General features: G+C 37.9%; 1 protein-coding gene across 3 annotated transcripts in view; it reads left to right on the top strand.

Moving 5' to 3' along the window:
- LOC149786489 (uncharacterized) overlaps nucleotides 1-18,237 on the top strand; it is a 72,421-nt gene that overhangs the window by 30,455 nt on the left and 23,729 nt on the right. For 2 of the 3 annotated variants that reach the window (XM_089976953.1, XM_089976951.1), the window contains exon 1: nucleotides 7,469-7,944. The exons of the other annotated variant lie outside the window; for it this stretch is intronic. The gene's annotated coding sequence lies outside the window, so the exon portion shown is untranslated. Of the gene's footprint in view, nucleotides 1-7,468; nucleotides 7,945-18,237 lie in introns of those variants that run through there. 3 annotated transcript variants of the gene reach the window in all.

Raw genomic sequence — 18,237 nt, 5'->3', positions numbered from 1 at the left:
GAGCTAGCTGATGCAGAACCTCGGTCTTGCTGGTAGAGATGGTGAGTCCGAAGTTGAAGCACGGTGTGGAAAAAAGATCCATGCTCCGTTGCATGCCTGTCTCCGTGCTGGAGTTGAGGGCACAGTCATCTTCAAACAGCAGGTTGCGAATTTTTTCAACTTGGACTTTGGTTTTGGCTTGGAGCCTCCTCAAGTTGAACTTCCAATCCATACGGTAATGGAGACCTACTCCAGCATCGGTGTCCTTGAAAGCATCCATCAACATGCGGAGAACATGAGGCTGGAGAGAGTGGGGACTAAGACACATCCTTGTTTCACACCATTCGTAAATGCAAAGGGTTTGGTATATTTATCCTGGTCCTGAACTCTGGCAAGCATGCCATCATGAAACTGTCTCACCATATCAATGAAGACTTCTGGACGTCCAAATTTGGCCATGATCTTCCAAAGCCCTTCCCGGCTGACAGTCTCAAATGCCTTAGTCAGGTCCACGAAGGTGGTGTATAGCTGGACATTGCGTTCAATATATATTTCTTGCAACTGCCTGACCGCAAAGATCACGTCAATGGTGCCTCTCTCCTTTACTTCACAATATAGTGTACGTGAAGGCTATTTGTCTGCTCATTCTATATGCACTTTAACCTAATATGTCTGCATATCGCCCTTGTACATTAGTAGTATGATTTACTGTACTGAAGTGTCAATAATGATCACGTGTATTGCGTTAAAGCATACTCCGATCGTATTGGTCGCTGTTGACCCCTCCACTCCACAAAAGAAACAATAAGTAAGATGTTCGTAACGACTATGTCCATACTTCAAACCTCGTATTGTTTCAATATGAAACGACCGATGGGGAAGAGGGCGAGGAGTGATACAGAAGGGATGGGCGAAGTGGAGAAATAATGGGTATTTAAATGACAAAGGTAGATAAAACTTGGTTAATATTACATTTTTGGTATGATGTATTCATACAACTGCTTGATAAAGAAATCTTAAAGAATATTGGTCTTCCCATATTCAGAAACGAACGAAGGGCGGAGAATTGGTTATACACTATTCCATATATCGAGTTTTTTGCTATGTATATACAGTTTATAATGTGAGTTTAACTTGTTTCCATAATTGTAAATTGCGAACAGATTGTTTACACATATTGTTCACACAAATAGCTTTAGTCTATGATTTGCAGGTGTACTTTAATTTCCAGATAGCAAGACTTCAAGATCAATCTTGTTTACAGTTATGCTAGAGGTTCTTTTTCTTGGAAGTCTAATCCTATTTATTACCTTTAAGTTCACGTGCAAATGTGTATAAATATGGACTCGATACAAAAATAATTCATTTTTTTCTATATTGATTGTGGGAATCGATGACAGGGTTTGCAGTTGTGTTATTGGCATCGGATATAATGCCTGAATAACTATATATTTTAAACTTTTAGTAGAACTCTGCAGTGTTCATTGAATTATGAACTTTTATACACTGCTCTTTGATCATTGGGAAATCATTTAAATGCTTTCTCGATTGCATCATTGTGTTACATCAGGACATTCATGACTATTGGAATTCAGTCAGAACGTTTGGATTTGTGATAGGACATTTAAGATTATATGGGATTTAATTCACTATAATGTGTCTCTTGAATCTTCATTTTGTATTGTAAATAAATAAATTTCTTCTTAATTTTACTTCAGTTGTTCGTTTTACTTCTTTGTATTACACAGCCTAAGACCTAGAGTTTATTATCAATACACATTTTAATTAGAACCTCACTTGTCAAACGAATACTATACAATTATTGGGAATTACGCTCGAGATTTAGTCCAGTTATTCATTAAATATTTGTCTGTGTCCGTCCAAAACTTACTTGTTTGTACTTTCTTGGTCCGTTTTTCTCTCTCAGTCTCATCATTTGTGTGTTCATGCATGGGTCCATCCATGTATATGATCACGCAAACCTCTTCGTATCTTTCCATCCTTTACTTTTGTCCATCAGTTTCTTCAGCCATCCCTTCGCCAATCGACCAACCGGCTATTTGTTATTTGTTTATCAGTCCTTTTCAGGTCATCTCTTCATGCGTCCGAACGTTCGACCCATTTTTATTCAACTATTGGTGTGTCTGTTTGCCATTCTAATCCACCGTATTTTGTTCTTGTCCAAATGATGAATGTTTTTGTCACCTTCATATACCATTCGTTGAAAGAGAACATACATGACAAAATGTAATATACCACTTACGTTTGCTTTCTATTAATAGCTGTACCTCCCGTTGTGTCCCTTCTAGGAGGATATATTGGAAACGAGACTTGATATTCTCAATTATGTGCACATCTGCTTACTTACAAATATACACTGTTTATATATATATATATATATATATATATATAGAGAGAGAGAGAGAGAGAGAGAGAGAGAGAGAGAGAGACAGAGACAGACAGACAGACAGACAGACAGACAGACAGACAGAATTATTCAACTTCAACTGTTTCTGCAATACGAGATTTGACTTAGACCAAAAGTGAATAATGACACAATATTCCTTGCACTGGGAGGCAAATGAGCCACAGAATCTTGTTTTCACTCTGAACATGTCTCTGCGGAGTCAATGTTCAAGTTGGTAACAAGTACCACACCTTGCAGCTATCCTTGTGGGCTTCCAGGTCTGGCAAGTATACCAGGATTTTTTAGGGCGGTAGAGTGACATACCTACTCTCATTGGATCTAATATGTTTCAGTCATGTGTTGAATATATTTACCAGGTCCGTCAGTTTGAACACTGGTGACACACCATTCTCCATACAGGCTTCCTCGATATATGACACCAGATCAGCAAAAGCGATGTCGTGTTTACTATCGGCAAACTCTGATTGATCAAATGATGTCGTTTCTCGTGCTAATGTTGTTAAAAGAGACCAATCATTTCACATAGTACTTTTATTTTTGTCAGCAGAACTTAGTTTGGGAAGGAGATTTAGAGCACATAGCTGACACTCACATCATGCTCAAAGTGTGATACTTTATATAATAACTCTCATGCAGCAGGTTCGTCATAAAACATATATGGTGCGCTAGATGGGGTGCTTGTTTCAATTTTTGGTGAGTGTATATCTCGGAGACATATACGTTGCCTCTATTTAGAATCTTTATCTTCCCTCTGTTGTCTAACTCATTTGAAGTCTGCCAACCTTTTGTCTTCATTTAATATGATGGAACGTTTACAGTGGCCCACTTGTCGATTTCTAATTCCATTTTAGAAACCGTGGTTAAAATACTGACAGTTCAGACCAGAGAGTCTATTTTACGCTCATTTAAATCACGATTATCATTTGGAATATGTTTATAGGTGAGTTTGATATTTACAGACTCCACACAAATTTTGCTTCACAAGTGAAAATTTACTAATTGTAAATTGCACTCTCTAAGCCACCGTGCTATTTTACATCAGCTCGTTGTATGTTTATGGCTAAAGCAAGCAGCTCTAGGCAAAGAAGATTATGTGCCATAGGCCATTGTATAGTCAATGTCATAATCATAAACATCTTTGAGATAAAAGAATGTTTCAAAGTGAGAAAATATAAACTTATGTTGTTACAATGGGCATTGTGCATCCAAATCACTTTTCTCACAGTGTCCACATCACAGCTCGTTGTTAACTTAAGTGCATTAAGTTGTTGACTACTTTACACAAACCACAACATTTATTAAAAACATTCATGCAACATTTATTTTCTTGTAGTTCGTGTATTAAGTACGTTTCAGTTATCTCTTTTCAAAATGTTGAATTGAAAGTAATATGATTGATGATTCGTTCTATTCCATCACTCATTTATATATACTATTACACGCAACGAGTCTCACTAACGAGCGAATCAAACAACTTCTGCGTGAGCATGGCTTGAACTCCATTGTTTCCAAAATGTTCAAGGACTTCAAGACAAAGCTCAAATAATAAATTAGTTCGTCTCTAATCACCTAATAACCACTCATCACGAAATTCTAATTTCACACTTGCATGTTTTTTGTTCTTGCTTGACATTTGTATGACTTAGTACTTTACTCTATGCAATTAAAAACACTAACCAAACACCTTATGCAAACAAGTATTCATTTCTCAAATTACTAAAGGCGTATGCATTAAAATAATTCGAGAGTTCCTTAATTTCAGAAATTAGGGATAGTCCATTTAACAAAACTATACGTTTTACCATAAAGCCTTGTTATAACTGTTCATTATGACGTGGGCTCCTAGAAATTGGCTAATTGCTCGATTTGACAAATATTCTCTCAATGCCGCCTATCCATAATCGACAAATAATCACTAAAATCTTTCAAAGCTATAAACGGAGAGAAATTTGCACGAAGAACATTTCCCAGTTTTAATACACACACTGACAGAGCTTGCTGTATACTGAGTATATGGCTTACAAAAGACTGAATAAAGCCTTTATTGCTACATGACGTTTGCAGGGTTTCTTTTTAAGTCACATTCAGTGAAGTTCTAACTTATACGAAGTCATTAATATTTCTTATTTTGTTTTTTTTTTATATTTTATTTTTTATTATTTTTGTTATGGAGAGTTCTCTCTCCTTTTGATCTTCGCAGACCATTTAGGGAGGCCCTCCTGCCCTACATGTTTTGATTGGTATTCTGTATGTTTAGCAATCGTGTTACTGCTTTTTTGGAAATGTAAATTTTTTTTTTAAATATATATTTTATTCGTATTTTTTTTAATGTATTCATCTGTGCTGAACCAAAGTTCTTCTTCTGTCCGTTTTTCCTCCTCCTCTTGTTGTCGTCTTCTCCTTTCTTGTCTTTTTGCTTTCGTCATTTCCCTAAGTGCTTTCCTTACTTCTGGGCTTGTTTACCGTTTCTCTTCTTTAGTGGAATTTTTGTTTTTGGGTGCTTCTTCCTGCCCTTATTTTCTATTCTTTGTTTGTAGCGATTCTGAATCTTCGTTTGGATTTATGTTTTCTTGCTGCGGTGTCGTGTTGATCTGGGTTATTTCTAATAGTCTGGGTGAAGTTCTAACTTATACGAAGTCATTAATATTCAGACATCACTTTCATCTGATGTGATTTAGCCGTAATTGTGACCCGACAAAATCGCGCAAGACAAATGAGCGCCAACATAAGCGCGAAGTCAAAAGCGAATACCGACGACTGCGCGCAGGATATAAGCGCGCCTAAGAAAGTGTGAACAAATGTTCTTATAATATAATGCATTAAATAAATCAAACACGTACGTTTGTATATTTTTTACAAATGTTGGTTTATTTACCTAGAATGTTTATTTCTCTATACACAGTGTGCGCCCTATACATACTTGTTGTGAAAAGATGATCCCTTTCCTTCTGCGATACCGTTTTCTCCATGATTGAAAATTTGTTTTAGATTTTAAAACATTTTAGGCATGCGTATTTATACCATTCTCGTACACACCACATGCATTGCCGATTAACACGCATCACTGGCCAATTATTGCCGATCGACGGAGGGTTAAATTTAATTATAATTTTCCGAAACAAAAATGAGTGGAAAACTTTGAGCAGACACCTTAAAGTTCAATCTGACGATCTTCTTTACAATTTAGCTGTGTGGATCAATTAATTTAAACAGTTGAGAAGACTCAGAAGTTGGCATTGCTTAGAATTAATGTACTATGAGAAAAGGTTAACATATTCACACAGTTAAATTGTAAAGAAGACCGTACAATCGACTTGTGCGTATTGTCTTCTCAGTTAACAGTATTGTATTGTCTTCTGAGTTAACCTTTTTTTCATTGTCTTCTCAACCTTATCTTTGTATGTATTCGCGTTTTTGTCTTGCGCGTATTGAGCTGGTTGTTTATCATTGCGCGCAGATGTCGACGCGCATTTGTTACAGCTCCAGCCGTAATGGTAATATTTCATATAGAAACGACCAGAAGGGTCGATGGATTCATTCTTTTCTCGGACGTAAAGACAGCTCTCATCGTTTTGTACTGTTAAAATTATAACATATATTATCATAAAACAAAACAAATCAGCTCATTTATTACCACATATTTACATTACATTATATTCAGCTATATCAGTTTATGTCATTCTAATTCTGCAATAAAATATCAGCCAAATACTGTTCAGTTTAGTATAGAACAATTGACTACCAACCCTTATCATGCAGACAGTCATTACTTGCTGGATACGTTACTCTAACATTAAAAGATTAATACATCTACACTTTTTATGGATAATCGTATAGGTTATGAACGAGTATTGAAAAATATGGACCCGAGGCCATGTGATGGAGGATGCTAGAGCTTGCCTCTGCGTTCTTCACCTGATGAACGATGGTCTACTACTCAGTTAATAATGATTGTATTATATACATAATAAAAAGCAAATTAACCTTAATCTTATGTTATAGGAATGACACAACTGAGACAATAAAAGGGTTCAACACCGAACGAAACTAAGTGTGTTAAAGAGTATGGAATGTCATGTACCTAACGAAATTACAACGTCATATTAACATTGGAAAACAATAACGCATTACACCAAAGAATATTGAATATGCCATTATAAAATGATGAGCCAGAACAATTCAGTCTAAAGTTACAATATTATTAAGACTGTCTCATTGCTGATGTCATGGTTGCTGGTAAATATGAATGTGAGTGTCCTTCATGATTCTTTGCCAGGGTAGTGTGGCCCATTTGACATGGGTAATACCTCAGAAGTGGATATGGATTCATAATGAGTTCATTGTTTTTCATTAACGTCCGAGTGAAGGATAAAATTCAGAGTGGATACAAATGGATTGTTTATTTGAATTCGAAGTTTTTCACTAATACAGCTTATCAGAGCTCTCTCTCTTTCCCTCTCTCTCTCTCTCTCTCTCTCTCTCTCTCTCTCAAACTTACAGCAACATCTAGTTAATGGCTGCGAGCAGTCCATGTTCAATATTATTATAAATCACATTTATTTTCTATTTTTCCTTGCCATTGAAGTCATTAGACGTATCCAGATTTCTTTTGTTTAATTTGTATGATATATAGTTTTATTTGTTCCATCGAGTGCGGGCATATTTCTTACCGTATAAGATAGCGCTGAGTATTTTTATTTAACTACCGCCAAAAGAGCTTGATATTGGTTGTATATCAACATCGTTAGACTAATGGTACATTGGATGAAGTAAATAATAAATAAGCATTATTAATGAACACATACAACTCTATATGCAATGCTAACTCACAGCCTATATTTAATGTTGATCATAGTTATTTGTATTCATGTGTAAACACAAATACACATGCACACACGCATACCCTATCACAGTGGGACAAGACGTTAGCCCCTTACCCCATTTGTTTATTTAGTGAACGGTACACAGTGTCACACTATTTGTACTTGCTGACAAAATTATATATTAATTGTCACAAGTTAAGATGTCAGCTTAGCCTACATGGTCAATTCCTTTTTAAATGAATAAAATTGGGATCGAGCACAAAATATATTCTGAAGACGGACCTATTGTTGATTTTCTTTGACAAATAGATGGAAAGACACGAAATAACAGAACATGTTGTTTTCCGAGCTAGAGTTATTATATCTGTACAACGTACTGCGTGCTGTGCATTGTTTAAAATGCATTACTGACCAATGAGCATACCTAGACTGCAAAGGCAAGTTCAGCCAATGCACGTGTCACATAATGTACAGAAATTTAGCCATATACTGTATAAACATTGCTAGAACTGTAATGCAAATGTATATATACACGTGATATAAAAATACCGTCGGAGCGAACATATCGCATTATATTACCAGGTGTATTGTCAATAATCCCCAGCGTGTGACTATAGGTCGATAACCGTGTCCTTTGTCTGAACAATACGTAAGCAAAATCGGTGTTTGTGCTGTTTTTCATGCCTGTTAATGCGCTAAAACAGATTGTAAAAGGTAAGTATATTAGGACACTTTTTAAAACAGTTTTAAACACTGACCTTTTGAATATTAGATTTATATAGCTTCATTACTTCCTTGTTCAACGTTCGTACACATTGATGGATACATGTCAGTACTTGAAAGAACGAAGAAGGAGGTTTATTGTCTATTAACTGATTTTCTTCTGGGTGGAGGGATAACGATGAGATAGTGACTCCTGATCTCCAAAGTGTACATAGTGGTTTCTAGCGAGGATCGTATTTTTTTCAAATATTTGTAGGATCCGATAATGACCTATTGGATCAGTATCTTCGGATTATGCATTATATAAAACAGTCACCACTGACGGTCCGCCATTATAGCATTATGTTTACCACAGTCCTAGTTCACATGCGCAACAAGAAGACAGAGGAAGTAACATTTAATATGTAAAAAGGAGAAGTTAGTGTCTCAATCTGTATCATTCATATAAAGGAATATTGGCATTTATATATGATATTAAATGTATTCAACATATTTCAAATACAACTCTGTGGTAGATACTAAATCTCTTCGTGTATATTTTTTTAGAACCCAACTAAATTCAAAACGAAACTACTTGAACAAAAACTACGACAAACCTTATTAAATTACAAATAGTTCCAAACATTTACATACCAACAAATTAACTGCTATGACATTCATAACTGCCTAGTTGTATCATTTTTCATTCCGACTAGATTATTTGACCCAAAGGTTAAATGTATCTACACACATTATAAAGAAACTTGTATTCACTGTAACTATATCATTTCTTATGCTTCTTTAGACTCATTTTAAAACATAGTCTTTAAATCTTTCCAGCATTTTTCTCACTCTAGTCGGCCTTTCCGAATTCAATATGTCTTCATTAATTGTATTTGTTTTATTTACCGGTGTAACTAATGCGTTTGGTACTAAGTGTTCCATAGACAGGTTGTTTTAAATATATTTTCTCCTGATTCAGTAACGTGTTCGAATTGAAACTTTGCATGTTTTGTTTCGGTAAATCGCTTAGCTTGTGGATCGAAACTGGATATATTTGACAGTTTGTTTTACCGCTTGATGTGTGTTGCTTTCCTCCAATATTACACACCGCCGGCTTCTGCCACAACTGCATTACCAGACTTTTCTACACTTTTTACACGGTAATGGATAAAATGGTGTGGTCAGTTTATTTTGCTGATCTTGCTTGACGAGAAATAAGTCCACAGACTTCAATTCATTATCCACCGCATTCCCCTTACTGTCAGCATATATTTTACCTTTTCCTTTATTTTCACTCTCACGATCTCGATCCTCAGTATCATCTTCATTAAATTCTGCCAATTGCGATAACTTCGTCCTAATCTTGCGCCCGAACATTAACATCTGCGGGGCTTATTCTGGTTGTTTGATGCGAAGTGCTCTTGTACATTAACAAATATATTTGCCATTCAGGCTTCTAATCTTGGATTTCCGCTTGTACGATTCTTATCCGCGTCATGATTTATTTATTTTGGCGCTCGAGTTCACCGCTTGCTTGCGGCCACAATAGTGTTATTCGTAGGTGAACAATACTGTTATATGTCAAATAATTTTAAAATGGTCCCCTTTACAATTTGGAATCCATTATCCGTCCGAATATTCGATGGCAGTCCATGAATAAGAAACATTTTCGACAAAAATGAAGTGATTTATTCTGACGTTATATACTTTGTAATTTCAAACCAAAAACAAACGAATATAATAATCTACAGCTACAAAATGTTGTCGCCTGAGGTTAAAGGACCACACAAATATGCAACCAAATATTGCCATGGCGCCGATGGCAGTTGGGCTTGCGACATAGGTTATGGCTTGTTCGTCTGAGAAACCAACTGACAGCCATATAAACTTTTGTAGGACTGTAACGTTTCTATATCGATTCATGGCCATTATACTTTTGTACGCAACAATTTTTTCACGTTAAATATTCCAGGATGACCTTCATCAGCAATGCTAATTATTTGTTCGCGAAGCACTACGATTCTGGTTCTTTGTGAAACCAGTGCTTCATTGGGACTTAATTCATCACGTAATTAAAAGTACTCCTTGGAATCAATAGTGTACCATTTACCATAGAGTAAGCATTCTCTTACATAGAACAATTCTGGATCATCCTCGGATACCCTTTCAATTTGTCGGGTGGGCAGTGCGTCTGGTATTGCTTGGTATGTAACAAATCTAATATAATGCAGCGTGTCATCTCGGTTATGGGAATGATTCCTTGACGAATAAGTCAGAAGACGCGATATTCCATCGGCCTTATTTTCCCGCCCTGGTATGTACATAACAACATACCGATATGGCTGTAATATAAAAACCCATCTTTTTATTCACGCACATGATTTTGATTTAGGTGAAAATGTGCATTAGAGTGGTTTGTGATTGTTGATAATCTTAAAATCCATACCAAATATACAGTATGAAACCGTTCGCTCTTCCATACTGTGGCAAGAGCGTCTGTTTCGGTTTGTGAATACCTTAGTTCGATAGCACCCGAACTTCTACTTGCGGTACTAAGTACACGTTACTCGTGATTTTATTGTTGAAACAATACAGCACTTACCGGACTGGCAAAAGAAATTACAGTAGTTGGTGCATTCCTCTCAAAATGACCCAGAGTATTAGCATCAGCCAAAAACTCTTTAAATTTCTGAAACAATGTCTTTTGCTCCGGGGCCTATAAAAACTTTTCATCATTTTGAGTGAGTGTTCATAGTGACGAGGAAACATTCACTAAATGTGGAATATATCTAACACTGACGTTGACCAGGCAAAACAAACGTCTGATCACAGTCGCGTTCTTTGGTTCACACGCTTCTTGACCCGCTTTCACTGTAACTTCGGCAGGCTCTATCCCCATTCTGACAATACATGATCCATAAAGACTAACTTCGACATATTGAATTAGCATTGAACCGGGTTTAATGTAAAATTCGTTATCCCTTAGCAATTGAATATCGTTCTCAAGTCTCGTACCGTGCTCCTCTGGATTTGGTGCATAAAACAATATCATCCATGATGTTGTGAACACCCTCTTAACCATATAAACTTGATTACATCTCTCTTTGGTACATTTCTTGAGCACAGCTTTATAACATTTTGTGAGTCACAAATGTTGTTATTTTCCGAGATTCTGGTGTAATTTCCACCTGATGTTAAACCCGTCATATATCTAACTTGCTATACATCCGACTTTGGTTCATATCTTGCATAACCTCATCGATAGTTGGAATCGGATGGATTTCTCGTTTCACAGACATGTTTGCACGTCGCATATCCACACACAAACTCAATTAACACGGTATCCTTAGCCTTGGAACGCCATAGATCAAATTGTATACCTGCACATGCCGTCCTTGGCCTTCCCTCCAGGTAGTATTGTAACTGTGATCGTCTTCTGTCGCTTTGTTTCAGGTAAACATCATTAGGTATAGCTCTGCGCCCACACGGTATTCAAGCATCACTAGTTTTTAGCATTGTCATTATATTTTACCTGTATGCTTCATTGCTTAATTAGACAGTCTGATATCATTTCCATTTCAACCTTTTAATGATATAGCTCTACAAAGACATTGTGTTATAAAGACACATGCAGGGCAAGTTTTATATGTTTTGCTAAAACAGCACACAGCTCAAGACGAAGACGTCACCAATCTGCAAGCTAAAGTTTCCTCGGTGTGAAACTTTATGGGAACTAGGGAGATAATTCAAATCACTCTTCCACCACGAAGCGCAGGACATTGACATACTCTGAAACAGCTCCGGCACACACGTCACCACTACAAAACTCAGCATTTTTTAACGTCCTCTACCTTACCTTGGGGTCCCACTTGATTCATCTTGCAGAATAGCGAGGGACAGAGCAAATAAACAGAAACGTTATCTCTCATACCACAGACATAAGGACACTTTACCTGGACGAAACATCATATAGCCCGTCCCAACTGATGATACTAACCATGTTCTCCTTACGTAGATGGAATATATCCGTTGCGACAGGCCTAGGCCATATGCTAAGGATCAGGGGGACAAACATCAATATTACGGAAGAGTCCGACTTCAATTACTTACACAGTTTGGGAGAGATAAAGAAGCTCTAACCCACTTTCATCATCAATTTGTCATCGGTTCCAGCCCACCAATCTTTCATTCGGAATCCGCAGACGTTGACAGTAATATTACCGTTTTTGGTGATGACACAGCGACACTCCATACGTATGGGCCGGATGACCTTTGATGAAACTCGGCAGTTAGTGAGCAATATCGTTGCCGTGGCTTCATTGTTCGACTTTCGTCACTATAGCTATCTTCAACAGACGGAACAAGCAGGGAATATATGAGAGTCGGTCTCAAGAATGTGTCGAGTACTGAACAGGGCCGCTGCACACTTTGGCCAATGCCGTAACTTCACCTGCAAGAACAACTGACTTAACGCAAATCAGCACCCTCTTGAAGGACCACTATACACCAAGCTAAGAGAACAGCCTGTTTCATCTTCTAACCTTATTTTAATGTCCAGATGGATGAAGCCTGCAAGCAAGCCATCAAGGAGACATGTTTCTCCCTCCCACAACCACAGCTTCGATACAGGGATAGCACATGAAATCAACAAAAGGAGATAAAGACCACTCATAGGACACGAACTTCTGAAGACCGTCATATCGTTTGTACCATGCTTTTCTTAGTTCCAAAGGCAAACGAAACTCTACGTTTCGTCATCGTACTAGGTGCACTCAATCCAATCATTCATGTAATATGGTTCCACTGGAAACACCACAGCGCATTTTGAACGCCATCCATGAGGGAGACTTTGCCATTAGTGTAAACTTCAACGGCGCATGCCTACATATCTCTATTCAAAAGGCTTCCGGGACGATCCTACTATTCGCCTATAACATCTTATACCAATTCAGGGCACTTCATTAGGGATCAATATCGGCCTCTGGGTGTTCACTCGTCTGGCTAATCGAGTAATAGAGCGTGTTCCTACCATTTCTATTTCGGCAACATCAAGTTACCTAGACGACATCCTGTAGGAACATAAATGTGTTAGATCAAATAAGATATGATAACCCTTGCTATCAATCTGGACTTTTCATGAACAAGGAAACTTCCGACTTATTACCATCTCAACATTCTTCTCACCTAGGTGTGAAGTTCTATGCCCAAGCAACATATCTAGTCTCCCTCAGGATGGGGCATTAAAATACGAACCATGGTAGTACATTACTGTCGAGAAAAATTCTGTCCGCAAAGGAATGCATTTGCTTACTAGGCTTGCACAACGCGGCATCGGACCTCATCGTCCTAGGTCACCTTCTTATTTGCTCATTGCAACTGTTCCTTTCGCGTAAATTTAGTTCTCAAGTTTATCCACTGGACCATCCTCTCACCATCTGCACCCAACTGAGGCACTATTTGCGTAATTGGGAACAAATTGAGTTGGCTCAAGGCGGGTATACATATACAACTGCCCGATATTACAGTCTGTACTGATGCGAGTGGGTGAAGCTGGGCAGCTCAGATAATACTGTCGTTTCTTGAAACCAGTGGTGCATGATGTCCACGTGAATGATATATTCATATAAATAATTCTGGAGAGGACGAAAATTATGTAAGCCTTTCACCGGTGGCAGGAATATTTGCATGGCAAGGGAGTTCTCATTCTGTCTGATAACTCTACAGTAGTGACGTATTTCAAACGACAAGGAAGAACCAAATCAAATAGTCGTGACTTATCTCCAACGACAAGGAGGACCGAAGTCAACAAACCTATGTGTCATGGTGTGGGACTTTCTGAAGTGGTATTGTCATCAACAAATCCGTATATATGTTCGCCATATCCCGGGGAACATCGACGTACTGACCGACTCTTAGTCACGGAACAATTGACTAGTACAGAAGGAATGATATCTTCATCCCTCGGATTTCAATCACATCTGTACCATATTAGAATGCCAAACTCACACAATTTGTCTCTCCCGTCCCAGACCCTAAGTTTTACACAGCCCACGCCCTATCGTTTTATTTGAGCAACACAAACGCAAGCGCCTACCCTCCAAAATATCTGAATCCAAACGTGATACAAACGCATGGAAATCAGACGGTCGCCTAATCCTCATCAGACTACTCAGATGGGGGAAGTCGTGTATCAACGACCTCATCAGTCTTGCATCGGAACTCATCGGGAACTCGGGTTTTCCCTCCTCTACTCAAACATCTACGACGGAAGTTGTTTCCTCCCTATCCGGGGCTCCTAAACCTGCACTTTCTATATCGTATCAAACAGGCCATAAGACTTAAACAATTCTTGAAACCAGTCGAAGAGAGAATCGCCTAGGCACGAAGCCCCTCACTCTGAAAGAATGCTAATGGCACATTTGCATCCATTGGTGTGCCAACGAACATATCCTCCCTCTCCAGGCACCAATACCGCAGACAACTAATTGCCTCTTCTGGCTCCTCGAAGAGAAAAGGTTTGCACCGAGTACAATAAAGGCTTACAGCCCCATGATCGCTGAGACCTGTCGCCATCACAAGAGAGAGTATATCCGACAAAACAAAGACTTTTCTGACCAACTAGCCATCTTTGATTAATCACGGCCAAAAACGTAAACCCTATGCTCAGTGTGAAACTTATATTGAGTATGAATCAGGCTGAAAATGACACATGTGAACCATTTTCAAGGGCATCTCTTGTGCACGTTTCCCTACAATAACTGCTTTGTCATGGTGTTTGCTATGACAGACAGTCTTACTCATGACAGCATTCTCTTTCATCGCCAAGAACAGTCTCCCTTCCAGGGGTAGCTAGACTTTTGTCATGCATCCTCTGTCTCATCTGGAAACATCAAACGAAGGCCACCTACAGGACCAAGTCCGGACTTTTATGCGGTACCTTAATAGAAACGAGCCGTAGCGTCGATGAGGATCAGGCCTCTTTCTACTTCTTCTAAAAGGACATGAGGATATATTAAAAAAGACTGTTTCGTCTTGGAGTAAGTTGGTTTTAGGTTTAGCATTTATGGAAATGACCCCAGCTCAAATGAACGTATTACGCATTTCGGCTCACGAGAGTCGAGCAATGGCCACCAATCTAGCATAAGACTGGAATTGTTGGTTAACCGACATCATTCAGGCTGTGGGATGAAGATCGGAGTTCACTTTCTCTATTCTTTATCTGTCATCCTAGAGGCCTTATTCGATCTGGTAGGACCTATCTTCGCAGCTTAACAGGTCAACCTTCCAGGTCAGTCGACAACTGCTTAAGACGCGGTTTCACGACTTCACCTGGATTTGCGTAGGGGGACTTTAAATATGCGCCCTAACAAATGGATTCTCCTCCAGTTGGGTTACCTAGTAGCTGTCTCAAATACCGTAGGGGACCGGACACAATATCTCCTGGGTAAGGGGATATTACTCCCTCTACCGCTTACCTTATCTCGTAAGGAATAATGATTGGGTAACGTATTTGAAGAAGAAACCAATTATTCCTAGTAAATTACGTTTCATCCGAGACTACTTACCCAGTCATTATGAACATACTCCCTCCCAGCCTCCTCGGAGTTATATCCATGGAGGGAATGCTTCTACTCTAATAGTAACTGATAGTTTCATAGTCTTTGCCGCCAAGTCTCATACTTTTGTGGAGATTACTTCTTCCTGACCGTCACATAGATAGGCAGACATCTTTTAGCTCCCTTTAGCTAAAAGTAACATTTGGGAGACTGGATTTGCGAGGTATTAGTATTTCTCCTAAGGTATTATGATCAAAGATACATATTTTACTAGATAAAAAACTGGTGTAGGCCTTTACGCGCAGTCTTGTTATGAATTGTTATATTGTTTCATTTGGCTGCTGAGACATAGTTCGAAGAGAATGTCTTTCGTACGGCACATTTGCTTGTAGCTTCTGAAGTGTGCTCACAACCTCTTCTAAGCGTCATCACCATCCTCTTCAGCAAGTGTAAAAAATATGTTTTGCGCATCCATACCAGCAGTATGCAACAACATTGCTCTTTTTTGGTCATCCATGAGTGCGTTCCTAGTGGCATACAACTTAAATGCGCGTATCCATCCTTTCCACCTTGCTACGATGCTAGCAGTTTCAGAACAATCCAACGGCGGTATTGTCATGCACTAACGTTGCCGTCATTTTGCACTACGATATTTTATATCCTCCTCGCCAAATGCTAGATCCAAAAAGAATTAAAAGAAAATGTAATTATTATAAACTATCATAATGGGTGATGTATGATATGGTTATTATCAAAACATTTCTGGATTGTATTAAAATACTCTCGATCAGAACAATAATTACTCTTCAGTTCAAGGGAACATTATTGTATTTCCTCTGTTTGATAGTATACATTGTTCTATTTTGAACAAATCTTCGTTAACGAGTGAAAAACTGTCTTCATAAATCTGGGTTCATATTCAGTAAATATAAAACGTATAATAGGTTTCATGTTCAAGACAAAGACAGCGTCTTTGAAACATTAAATATGGATAAATCATGCTGTCATGACTGGTAGGTCGAGTACAATGTGAAAAAAAAACAGGATTGAAAAGGCAATTGTATATATACACGACCTTGTCTAGCGACGTTTTACTGTATTATTAGTGTACATGTTTATACATGTGCACATATATATAAGTATTTTATGCATTCGTGTATATTTTTGACCTAGATTTATTCATAAAGGTATGCATGGTTGGGCAGAAGGAAACATGGCTAAAAAATAAAGTAGGAAAGTAGGAAGATGATAACACAAGTTGTGATATGTGCACTATAATTCTCTCTCTCTCTCTCTCTCTCTCTCTCTCTCTGTAAATACACATATATACTAACTTAACCTAGCAATTTTGATCCAGTAACATGTGTGTCAAAAAGACAACTAATACGAATCATATTATTCCAGCATTTTTATAATTATTATATATAAATTTATCACAAAGATGTAACAATCCATGACAATGTATATTTTATAATTTGACAGAATAGGAATTCAACTTTTGTGAATTTCAGATATATTGGCTACAGTGGTTTCGGATACTTATTATTATTATGCTGGCATAGCTGGCGAGAAAAGAATTTAAACTCTTCAGAGGACAAAGATGACAACATCTAAAATTTACAAAGAATACGATACTCTTATGTTTGTAACGAAGGGAAGAGACGTCACAAGAATGAATGCAGACGCAATTTTGCTTGGGTCTGCCTCCCGAGAGCTGCTGATATATAGGTCACTGTCTCAAATATGATAACTTTGCCAAGAATGGGCGTATAAAACTGGATGAATATCGTAAACCATGGTACTCCTCACATCGCCAATTCTGTATAAGAAAGGCACTTTATCCCAAGACAGAGCTCGTGCTTCTCTTGTATGTATTTTATTGACATAAATCGAAACGGAAGAAAATGACCCGACCGCAACTGACACACAAAACACAGAGAGAGAGAGAGAGAGAGAGAGAGACGACATGGATGTTCCGGGTGTCTCCATCTGTATCGTCTTTGACTCAGACTTCCGACCACCAAGGTGATTTCGCTATTGATCATGTACTATGTGTGTAAATATTGTGTCAAGTGTCGTAGAGCTTTTACATAGGACACAAAAACGCAGAATCATGTGGAGGTAATGTATTGTAGAGTGAAAATGTATTTCGACCAGAAAAATGGTTTCACGTTTCAACTATGTTAGTAACTTTTAACTTACATTTTAGTTTATAAAGAGGTCAAAGTATTCAAATTACGGTAACGCAACTTACAAAGCAACTAAAATATATTAGAAGTACCGATTCAATCAGTAGAATTTAGAAAGATTAGTATGCAATATAAATAATTCAAAGGACTCAACAAAACGGCAGGAATTATAATGTGATATAATATTTTTTAAACGAAATGGTAGTAAGAGTTCTTTCCCTTTGGTGTTGTTTTGTCTGTCTTCTAAGCATATAGTTATGTATAAAACATGACACGACCTTTAACGGGTTAGAGAGAAGGTCTCAAGAAAATCAGAGAGTATTTGGGATCGAACGAAATATATCGGCATGTAACGCGTTTACACCTTCCCTGGTTACTTCATAGTATCTAGCCGGTGAAATATCAGTTGTCAGCTAGGAAGAAAGCCACCTGCATTAGTACTTACGATGGGTTCAGGGGAAATAGAATATTTGAATATCAAAAAAAAATCTGTCTTGATGTCAACTATTTCAATTGTATCTAGCTATTTAGTACACAATTTATTTTTAAAATCATCA

Source organism: Sinohyriopsis cumingii, chromosome 12 (genome assembly GCF_028554795.1).
Source record: "Sinohyriopsis cumingii isolate HCF-2022 chromosome 12, ASM2855479v2, whole genome shotgun sequence".
Lineage (NCBI taxonomy): Eukaryota > Metazoa > Mollusca > Bivalvia > Unionida > Unionidae > Sinohyriopsis > Sinohyriopsis cumingii.
The sequence above is the reverse complement of the archived record's forward strand: the minus strand, read 5'-3'. Positions and strand labels throughout refer to the sequence as shown.